We start from the raw sequence: 10,308 nt of genomic DNA, 5'->3' as shown, positions 1-10,308 counted from the left end.
GGAAAGAGCTCTTCTCTGCTCCTTTGGCCACAGAAGGATGCACAGGGATAGCGTGGGCAGCTAGTACAGCTGTGGGTAGGATGCAGTGTGGGAATGATGGGTGAGTCCCAGCAAGATGTTTGCACAATGTCTGCACTTCGACTGTATTTGCCTCCTCAAGTGACGTTTCCCTGAAAGTTTCTGGGGATAATTCTTTGTTATTTTTTTATTAATCCATTAAATTTTATTAAGGTAACAGCTTTTAGCATTAAGGTTTTAGCTGCATGTCAGTCCTGTCATGGTACTGTGAGAAGGTGGAACAAGGGGGTGTGGAATATCACTGCTGTGTGGGGAATCCTCCAGCAGGAAGGAGCAGCCTGAGCTGCAGGGCTGGGCCAGGTCCAGCCTTTGGCATGCACTACAGCCAGAAAGCTGGAGAAGACTTAACAGCTACTTTTTCCAGTGTGGGAGGCACGCGGGACAGAGTTAACATGATGTTCACAAGGGTGGGCTCCAGCAGCTCCTTTTGCCTTGCCTTTACCCCATGGCTTGCTCCCACCAGGTTTCTACACAAGGCACAGGATTGTAATGGCCAAGCCTTGAGCAGGTGGAGTTCTGGTCTGGCTGGAAGTCAACCTGCCCTGGTTCTCCACACAGTGGCAGTGGCTGGCCTCTGTGGCTGGCGCACAGTAGTTTCTACAAGAGATGTTGTCCTACATGCCATGTGGTGTTGGGAGGGTCCTGGTTTCCCTGGTTCCTTCTTCTGTTCATCCCTCATGCATGCCCAGCACCCACCAAGCTGTGTCTTGAGCTTCTGCTCTTCCTTTGCTGAAGAGATGGCCCAGGAGGCTGCTCCCTTGTGGGTTTGGAATGTAGCTCAGAGGGCACTTAGCAGGATAACATTGATGCTGGAAGCTGCTGAGGTATGACCCTGTGCAGGGACAGGAAGATCCTCCAAAACAAAAGTGTAGCCTTTTTCCCCTCTGTTCTGAGCCCCTCTCACCACCCTGATTCTTGCGCTCAATCAAAAATGACATTTTAATAAAAGCAGCTCATGCTTCTTATCCCATTGACCTGGCAGGACTCCTGCTGATCTAACAGCTTGTAGATAACCTGTGTGTTAACAGGATTTCCATCAGACTCCAGAAATAATGCCCCACCATCTCAATCCTGCCTGATGCATTAGGATTTTGCTCTGCGAAACAAGCCTTGATGCTTTGCCTTTAGAAGGAGTGGATGGATGGTCACTTCTCCACTTGTGATCCTGTAGGACATCAGGCCAAGAGAGGAGAGATTGTTGGGAGTTTATTGTTGCTCACAGCCACAATTTGGTGCTGGACTGGAAAGAAGATCCTTTGGTTTCCCATAAAAGACCTTTCCAAGGAAGAGGTTCCTCTAGTGGCACAGTGTATGTTGAATTCCAGAGGCCCCATTTCTCTGGCCAGAGCTGAGAGCATTCACTCTGTGTGAGGTGGAGTGGCAGATGTTGTGGCAGACAGTGTAGAGCTGACACAGCTTGTACGGCTTCAGCACCTGGAACACCCTGAGTATTTTAACTGATTTGGAAATTAAATAGCAGGAAAAGTATCTTAGCTGTCACTGACTGGTCTGCCCTGTCATTCTGCAGCTGGCTAATGAGCAACTGCTTGCTCCTCCTGTATGGCAGCTTTTAAACCTAGGAGTGCTCCTTACTGTGACCCCTGTGCTCTTGAGATCAGGTTAGCCTTGGGCAGCAGAAGCACCCCAATGTATGGCTGTTCTGAACATCAGGTGTAACTAACGGCACACGTATTCCAGGAAAAAGTGATTGTGAATAACAGTTTTCCTGGCCATGAAAGAGGAAATAATGAGAAACAACAGAATTTCTGTGGCATCTGTTGAGCACCTTGCCAGGGTGAGCATCAGGCTCACAGAGGAGTCCTGAGCACCACTGTTCTTTCCAACAGGTCAGCAATCCACTGTCCCTTACCATACATTCTATGAAATCTCCTTGTCAATATTTTTTGTGTGTGACAAGCCATGACAAGGTGATTCCCAACTTTGATCATACTTCTTGATATTTTACCTCATATTCCTTTTCAACTTTGGGCGTTTTTGTCACAAGCCTAATTATTTCCCCTTGGTTATAAAGTTCATGCTCTTTAAATAAATGTAAGATATTTCTTCTCCTGGTCAGTTTGGTTTTCATCATTGCTGAAGTAAGTTGCAAAGATCTCTCCTTAAATCATCCTTCATAAATCACATGCTCATCTCTTAATCACATGGTTGCTCTTACATGAAGCCATCCTGTCTGTCAGCCTTCCTGGAGATAAGAGACCCCATGCCTACAGCTGCGTGCTGGGTGTGCTCACACCAGCTCAGCTGGACTTGTGGGCCTTTGCAGCCTTGGATCAGCACTGGTCTGCTTGCTTCAGCTTTATCTAATGCAGTTGCTTCAAACTTCTTTTAGACAGATTTTATTTTATGCTCAGGATTTTCCCTTCAGTGTTCTGGGTTTCATATTTTGTTAACTTTGGCTGACAAGCATAAAAACAGCCCTACCAGCTCTGACAGCGGTGAGAGGTGGGTGCCACACAGGGCAGCTCTCTAGTGATACTGAGCACTTTGTCAGTCTCCTGGGATTTTGAAGGCATGTAAATTTCTTAATATCCCATGGCAAGAAGTTCTGCAGCAGAACTGCCTGAGTGCAGTAGATCTTGCTTTGAATCTCTTATCATCATTTAATGTCCCTTGGAAGAGACAGCTTACAATGAATCTTTACTCCCATCTTAATAATATTTATAATTTCACATCATCACCTTTTTTTCCTTGCATGAGTTTCTAGCTGCCTGAGGGAGCTGTATAGTTTTGCATTTTCATTGCAGCTTGTGGTTCCTCTCATCTTTCAGCGATTCTCTCTCCTTCCTGTAGGTCATTAATGAAAGTGTTTTCTAATATTGTCGTGAGCATCATATGTTGTGGACTTCTACAGCATTTCATGTGGTTTCCCACTGGATCCTCACCTAAGACTGATGTCTACTCCTTATTTTCATTCATGGAATTATTTCTCAGGAGGTATTAGTCAAAGAGAAAGTAAATCACCTATGAAATTTGATGTGAAAGTGAAATTCAAAGAGGGCAATTGAAAGAATGATATATAGGAACTGTTTGCAGATAAAGCCTTCAGCAGAACACTACAAATAGCCATCAGAGGCCAAGAAAGTTACTGGTTTAAGAGAACATTGAATACAGGAAAAAAATATTCAAACCCTCCATTTAAAGAGGATATGAAAGTGTATTTTTTTTCCAAGGCAGACACACACTGTGTGTATCTTATGCCCACACTGAGCTGGCTGCTCCTGGAAGGAAAATGAGCATCCTCTCATTGGGCAGCATGGGAAAATAATTTTTTTATTCTAGTGAGATACTATGCACAAGTCACATCAGATGTCGCTGTGGCCGTTTTGCAAGATACTTGAAAAAGACCACATTAATCAATGTATTTGAAAGAATATTCATAGGAGTTGAAGTGCCAGTATTGGGATAAACCCAGGCTGTTCTGTAAAATCCAAGTGAGGTAAGTAGATTCCTGTGGGGAAGTATATCCTTAATAAACATGGTGAAGTATTAAAAATGTCCTGAGGTTGACAAATACTTAAATTGCTGTTTCTCATAACAAATCTCGTAAGTGTAACATGTAGATTTTAGATAAGTTATCCCTATTGAATTTAATTATAAATAACAGTTCCAAACTTTAAAATGAGTAGTTACAATATGAAAGTTCAGTAACAGTTTGATTTGGGGATTATTGAAGTGATTGTGTATGATTGTCCTTAAAGTATGTCTCCTATTAATCAAACAAATTGATTAATCAGTATTTCAAAAAAATAAGATCCTGACTGCTATTGTATGGACATTAGAGTCACCTTTTAAGGGAAGTAATCAATTAAGAAAAGGTAATAAAACTGCTAAAAATTGTCAGTTCTTGTTGTTAAAAGGTGCATGGTAATTATTGGATGACAATTTTTGGGACAAATGAAATTGCTCACATAAGCAAAAGGAATCTCAAGAAGAGGCTGGTGCTGCCTGAGGAGTGGGGATTGTCTGTGCATCCAGCAAGCTTTGTCAGGCAGCTAAGAGGCCAATTTTGGCTAAAAACAAAACAAGGTCAATTAAATCTCTAATTGAAAAAGTATTGGTTTAGCTATCAGATTAGCACATTTCAGTATCACTGAGAAGCCTTTAGGAGCTGAACAGGGATGGAGGAATCAGGAGTAATCATTTAGAGGGAAGCAAGTACCAAGAGTATTTTGCAAGGACAGGCTTACCTTCTTTCAGTTTTGCAAGAAGGTTCTCTGTTTAGAGATGAACATAATTTGACAAAGCTTGAGGAACCTGTACTGCACTGAGTGTGAGCTGAGGAGTGAACACACGGAGCCCCCTCAAGAAACATGATAGAAAGCATGAAGGAAAAATTAGTTTTATGCAGCTTTAGCAGCCCTGGCTTCTCCCTCTCCTGCCAGATTTTCCTGCTTGTTGCAGAGTGCTGAGGTGTAGTCTGGATCCCAGTGTAAGTATGGAATGCTGTGATTGCTCCATGCAGCTGGTGACCTTTCCTGAATGTGTGCCTGGAATGGCTGCCAAAGCAGTACTTAGTGCGACAGAAAGTGGTGATTGTGGCTTTTCTAAGCTTATCACTATCACTCTAAGAAGTGAGGGCCTGTCTACTTTTGTTAAAATTTTGGGTGACTCTCACACACAGAACAGAGCAAGGCCAGCATGAAGCACACTGCCAGTGAGTTCCAACTGGTACCTCTGTGCAGCACATTCACGGGACCACGTGGCTGGAAGGAAATTGCCACACTGGGTAGGGTTGTTGGAGGTAGATTACCAAGGTGAAGGACAAGCCAAAAGTGTTGCTGTTGTGTAAGCCAACTATTTCAAAATATATACATTTTAAGAGCCCTGCAAGCAGTTAATTGTGAAATAGAGTTGAGCAGCTAGTGCTGGCTAGCTTTGCCAATGATTCGTGAGCACTGGGGCAAGCCATGGCTCTGATACCAGACAAGTGTCATAAACTTCCCCTATGCTTCTAGAAATGTAGAAAGTACACAAGTGAGAGTAATAAAACTAATCAAACTTAGTGGCTTACTGAGAATATTATTATGAGTTTTTCTCATGGCATATGGTGCATCTCTGCCTCCATGTCTTTAATTGGTATGTTAGGAGTGCATCCACTTTTCTGCCTCTTCAATAACATGCTTGTTTAGTTGATCTAAATTCATATTCATTTCCATTTTTCAATTAAGAGTTGTTTAATTTGGCCCTTTCTCTAATGGATTGTTTTCATTACCCTTTATCTATGGCCTGTTTTCAGCCCATGTGCTAGAACTTCGTTTACAAGTTAATTACCAGAGCTGCAAACAGAGGGGCTGGGTGATGGGAGAGAGCAGGGGCCCAGGCAAGTTTTCCAAAGGGATTCTTGTCTGAAAAGTATTACACTACATGCTTTTGGACAGAGAAAGAAAATGTGGTAGGAGAAAAGAAGGAAAATGGAGGGCTGGGAATGACACTTCAGCTTAATGAAGTGGGGGCTCCCCTGCTTGTTGCTAGACCATGCAGATTGCCTGCTTATCTTGTGGGATTTTATCCTGCTACAACTGGGGTTGCTAGGTGCAGTTTTAAAATGTCTCTTTGATGGAGAGGTGAAGGTATAGAGTTATGAATATTTTCTTTACCCAGGTACTGCTTTATCCCTCTATGTTCAGTCCCTGAGTTGCTTTAGCCACTGATCAATTTTCTAAATGAAACAAGAACAAATAAAACCAAACTTGCCTCTTCTTGCCTTCTGCTCTGTTCTTGCAAGATGTTTATGGCTGTCCTAGGATAAGGGACTGGGAATTTGATGTGCTTTTGCACAGAACTGGGAGGAAAACAGGGCCCTTTACTCTGCTTGTTCTCTCCCTGGTTTGGAGACACTATCAGCAAGGATCTGACACCTGCAAGCGTTGGGTCACACGAGTTCCCTGTGAGAAGAAAGATGGGCGGGCAACAAAACATGCTGAAGCTCATTTCTCTGGATTGCCTTGGTAAAGGCTTTCCCCATCATGTCCAAGAGAATCAGGAATGGCTCTGCAGGCATGATGCCAGGCTGGGACAGCTCTTCCCTGCATTCATCCCCCCATTTTCTTGGTCTAAACAACAGTAGTTTAAGGTTAACACTTCTCTGAGTTAGCTTAGGCTTGCAGTTCCTTGATCACTTTAGCTCTTCTGGAAATACCATCCCAAATCCCTATGCTGGGAGCACTTGTATTCACTTCTTCACTTAATGATGAACTTTATTTTCTCTCTTCTGATACCACTGCAGTTTTTCACATCTGATTTTTAAAAATCATTGGTCATCCCAGCAATTTCAGTAGTTAATTCCTCTCCAGCCTTATGACATCTGGCAGAGGGAACAGCTATGGTTGTGTTCATGTTTTCCTTTAATGACCCTTTATTACAAAGTTTTCCTCCCTTCCTGGCTTTGAATAGAGATTTTTCTAACAGTTCAATAACACAGGCACTTTGGACACTCAGTTAATTTACTCTCTCCTTTATTTCTTAATGGATCTATTTCTCTCTGTAGTGTTTTTCTTTTACCCTGACAGATCTCAACAAGTTCTTCTGATTCTTCTCTGGAAGCACAAACCTGCTCTCCTTTTCATTGCCCTTCTCTGTGGGCGTTCTGTGCGCCAGGTTTTGCCCAGGCACTGTAGAGCAGTCCAGTCCTCAGCAGACATACCAAAAGCCTCAATCTCCACGTGCATGAGGCTGGCAGGTCCTTCTGTGGAGCAGAAAAGAGGAACTGAGCTCTGAAACAAACTGTTTCTGCAGTATCTTACAACAACGATGCCTTCCAGAGGGTGCTTTATCAGAGGCAGGGAAAAAGCATTAGATGCTCTTCTGTCTACCCTGACCATGACTGTCCTGGCAGCAGCAGTGAGAGGTGCTCAGTTTAGGACCTGCCCAGTGTGAGAAGCACACGTGCTCCCTACTTTCTCTCTCAGCAGGTAGCTGGTAGGCTCCCAAATGTCTGAGCAAAGGCAGAGCTGAAACCATGGCTCCCACACAGTTATTAGAGCTTTCAGTTGCAGCTTTCTCTTCAAAACTGTAGCAGGGGAATGCAAGCCAAGCATTGCTTGTAGCTGGTTGCCTTTCTGTGAGTTATATGAATGCTCATGCCTTGCATGTTGCACACTCATAACCATGGGGGTTATGTTCCTTCCCTGGTCTAGAAGTAACCTGGTGACTGACTCGTGCCTGGCTGCTGTAGCTGACCTGCTACAAGGTGGCTGAGCAGCAGCACCTTGCCAGGCCAGGTTAGCTCCTACCTGTGCTGCTCGGGCAGGCCAGCACAGACAGGCTGCCCACCCACACCTCTGGGTCACCTACAGCTTTGGGACCCACAGGGCAGCACACTTTCTCACTGTGCTACCCTTTCCTTTCTAAGGACACTGCTTGGCTCATCCAGAGGGAGGGCTGAACTGTGAGTGTCATGGAGAAAAAAATTCTTGGAAGGATCTAGCCATCCCATCCATGTGAACATGCATGAGGAATATCTGTGCCAGCCACTGCTCATGGCCAGATGTGCCAGTGATGTCCATTCCAAGACAACTTGCTTTATTCCATCACATTTTTCTGGTATCTCTGAGTCCCTTCACTGCCAGCCTCCCAACTCAGAATGCCCCATCACTGTCACTACAACAATTGCCATTTGTTATTTCACTGGATCAACTTCTTCAGCTTATATGATGACCATGACTGAGATCAAGGCTCAGTGTCTAAGTGACAGCTAAGGGAGACACCTGGGACTGTGCTGTCCTGGTGTGAGCAGCATTCCTGGCCAGCCTGCATGTCACCAGCTCTGCAGGTCACACCATCAGCTGTGCTGTGCCCAAGCTGGTGGTGTTGGCTGCAGGTGTCAGCAGCACAGCAGCAGGAGCCAGTGCCTGGAGCATCTGTTCTCTGCAGCTGGAAGATGTCATGTGAAAACCCCTGGAGTTGTGAATTACCCAAAGAAGGTTAAGGGTACACAGAGCTGAGGAAAAAGAGCCAGGAGCAGACACATGGTAGGAGTAGAGCGCTGAAGGCCCACCCAAGCTGGTGCGTGGAAACTGATTACATCTTACAGCATTTTATAAAATGTCATGTTTGTATAGATATCTTCCAGCTAATGCTTCAAGGGTGCTTGGGGACTTTGCAGACCGTCCCCATGCATGTAAGGCTTGAGCCCTATCTCAGGGAGCAGTGGGCACCAGCAGTACTGCAGACACCATCTCTTGCTGGTGCACAGCCTCTGGTGCTGATGTGTTTTTCTGGAGAAGGTCAGAGAGCACCTCTGCCCTTTGCTCAGTGTCTGGGCAGGGCACCAGGGAGCTGATGCAGGGGGCAGTCCCAGAGCACAGGCAGTGCTCCACAGCCTCAGGGGAATGCTGGCATCCCATGGTCTCATTTCAGGGCCCATTGAAAGGCATTGTGAAGGGGATGCGGCATTTCTCCTCTGACTGTCCTAACTCACCTTCTCTAGCATGAAAGTGATAATGTGGTGTGTCCCTGCATGATTACAGAGTGCATTACCTACGGGTGTTTATGAAAATCTATGCTAAGGTTTCTGCAGAGCAGTGTTAGTGGGGGAAAAGAAGGCAAAATGGAATAATTCAGGCAGGATAGCAGCTTGGTTAATGGAGTCAGGTACTGTGATCACCTAAAGGATGGATGTGCACTATCGCTGTTTGTGACAATGACAGATGTCTCCCTGGGTTTCTGTGGATTAGGATGATGACTGCACTCTTGTCAGCTTTCTTGTGACTATCATGCTTCTATGACCCTGATGTTTTTCTTGTTTTTCACTCAGCATGTTAGAAAAGGAGGAATGTGGGTGTTGATCTGCCAGGTCCCAGCAAACGGGAGTCTATTCTGTAGCGCCAGCTAAGCTACTGGTCAGTTGGAACCACAGTGTGGCTGTGATGAAGTCAATGTCTCAGAGATGCATTTGCTGTGCAGATGTGATGCCCACACAGACTGAGTGTGTGCTGAAGCACTGATCTCACTGTAGCAACCCTGCACATCATGTGCACACTTGTTTTCCTTGGGGGAAGATGGGATCCCTGCAGCAATGAAGCTCTTTGCTTTTGAAAGGTTACAGGAAGTGAAAAAACGTTGCCCATGAGGCCAGGTGAAAACCTCCGATTAAGATGGTGAAGTGAAGAGGGATTTTATAGCTTTGGTTGCATAAGTCATATAAATTGCAACAAACAGTTATTCTTGGCCCATGTAGTGCCTTTAAGAGCAGGATTCAGAGACAGGACTAGCCTGCAGGACTGGTGGCATGGTAATATCATGCACATTTTTGCTGGGTGCCCATTAAGCCCGTATTCAATGAGTGCCCTGTTACTCTTTTACCTTAGAGGGGACCCAAGCATGATGCACCATCATGTCTTCACTCAAGAGGGATGAGCACTGTCTCACAGCTCATCTTGTGTCTCTGGTTGGACCTGTTTGCCAAGCGGGTTGGACACAACTCCAGCTTTTATCAGAAAGGCTCTTGCTATGTTATGTATAGGAATAGCCCTTTCTAAAGGGAGTTCAGCAAGCTCTTTCCCAGTGTTTAGCAAGAAGAGGGATGATGAGTCCTTTGATCAGCCATGCAACCCATGTGCAACCTTTACTGCTCTCATTTAACTTCATAACCACTTTACACCTGCCATAGAAAGTGATGTCACCATAAACAGTACCAATAACTTTGACGTTACATTTGAAAAGACAGCAATAAACTGTTTCCAGGCTTACACAGGTGCTGCAGTCTCCACTAGCAGTCAGGAAGTTTTTCTGTCGTGATTGCTAAAACAGAGGGATTTGAGGAAGCCCCAGGGCACAGTCAGACCTCAGGCTCTCATGGCAGTCTGTTATACAGCGCCAGTATGGGTGGGGACGTGCTCCAAGCAAGATATGAGGCCATTCTTTTCAGTGTTCACATCTTCAGATTGAACCCAGCCAGGGCTACAGGTCCTGTCTGATATGAGGATGAGAACATCACTGTTTTATCAGAGGGGGTTTTAATTTTGAGCACTATCACTGTTAAGTCTTGGGTTGGCCAGGGAGGAGGTAGAAAGAGAGAAGTGTATTTGTCAGCAGAAACTGGGTACCGAGATAGCAACCCTCCCGGCCGGGGAGGGCAGCTGGAGGTGTTGGCTCGACCCCCGCAGAGCGCTTCGGGCAGGGAAGTGCCGGACAAAGAGCGCACACCCGCCTGTCCGTGCGCGGGGGAGCCGCTCCCAGCGTCACTCGGCGGCCTCGGGCCCCTGCCCC

At 45.4% G+C, this 10,308-nt stretch overlaps 1 protein-coding gene across 1 annotated transcript in view; it reads left to right on the top strand.

Moving 5' to 3' along the window:
• Nucleotides 1-10,308, top strand: part of VSX2 (visual system homeobox 2) — a 61,381-nt gene that overhangs the window by 44,897 nt on the left and 6,176 nt on the right. The gene's annotated exons all lie outside the window — the stretch shown is intronic.

This window comes from Geospiza fortis, unplaced genomic scaffold (assembly GCF_000277835.1).
Source record: "Geospiza fortis unplaced genomic scaffold, GeoFor_1.0 scaffold54, whole genome shotgun sequence".
In the NCBI taxonomy this organism is placed as follows: domain Eukaryota; kingdom Metazoa; phylum Chordata; class Aves; order Passeriformes; family Thraupidae; genus Geospiza; species Geospiza fortis.
This window is presented reverse-complemented; position numbering and strand designations above follow the sequence as displayed.